This window comes from Sesamum indicum, linkage group LG7, assembly GCF_000512975.1.
Source record: "Sesamum indicum cultivar Zhongzhi No. 13 linkage group LG7, S_indicum_v1.0, whole genome shotgun sequence".
Lineage (NCBI taxonomy): Eukaryota > Viridiplantae > Streptophyta > Magnoliopsida > Lamiales > Pedaliaceae > Sesamum > Sesamum indicum.
The window spans coordinates 2,775,367-2,776,124 of record NC_026151.1 but is presented as its reverse complement, the minus strand read 5'-3'; positions in this window follow the sequence as shown (position 1 = coordinate 2,776,124).

Sequence of the window (758 nt, the reverse complement as noted above, 5' to 3'; positions counted from 1 at the left end):
TCACACTTTTGATCCCACTCGATAGGGCCGTTCACACTTTTGGTCCTCCACTTTATGGGTCGACACTTCTAGTCCAAAAATTCAAAAAATTTGACATTATTGATCCTTTACTGTTAAATTTAATGGCAAAAGGTCATGTGCCATCAGTCAACAGCTGTTGACTTGACAAAAAATACTCCATTTTCATTTTACCCCCTATGTTTTTTCAAAAAGGTTAAAACCTTCTACATATTTTAAAATTAGCTAAAAACCTCTTGTGTTTTGCAGAAACTCATTTTGAACTCAATTTGACTAAAGCACATTTTTTTATTTTATAAATTAACCCTCCTTTGTTTCTTGTAATTTGATATTTTTTTTTATATTTTTTCTCATCCTAAAAACAAATAATTATTTTTTAAATATATTTATTTAAATATAAAAATACTAAAAAAGTATATTGAATTTTTAAAAATAAAATTAACAATACATAATAGATTAATATACTAAAGTTCATCCAAAGTTAGATATCTATATGAATATAAATTTTAAACAACTATAACGTTTATATATTATTATTTTGTTTATATAAATTTAAATATATAATATTTAAAATTAAATTATTATTATAAATTATTTAAATTAAAATTTAATATTTACTTTTATTTATTTATAAGTTTCAAATTTCTTAATTTTTTAAAAATTTCAAATTTACAAATTATAAAAAAATAAAATTATTATTAAGAAATAATTTTACTAAAATTAACCCCCTACCCTCCAAT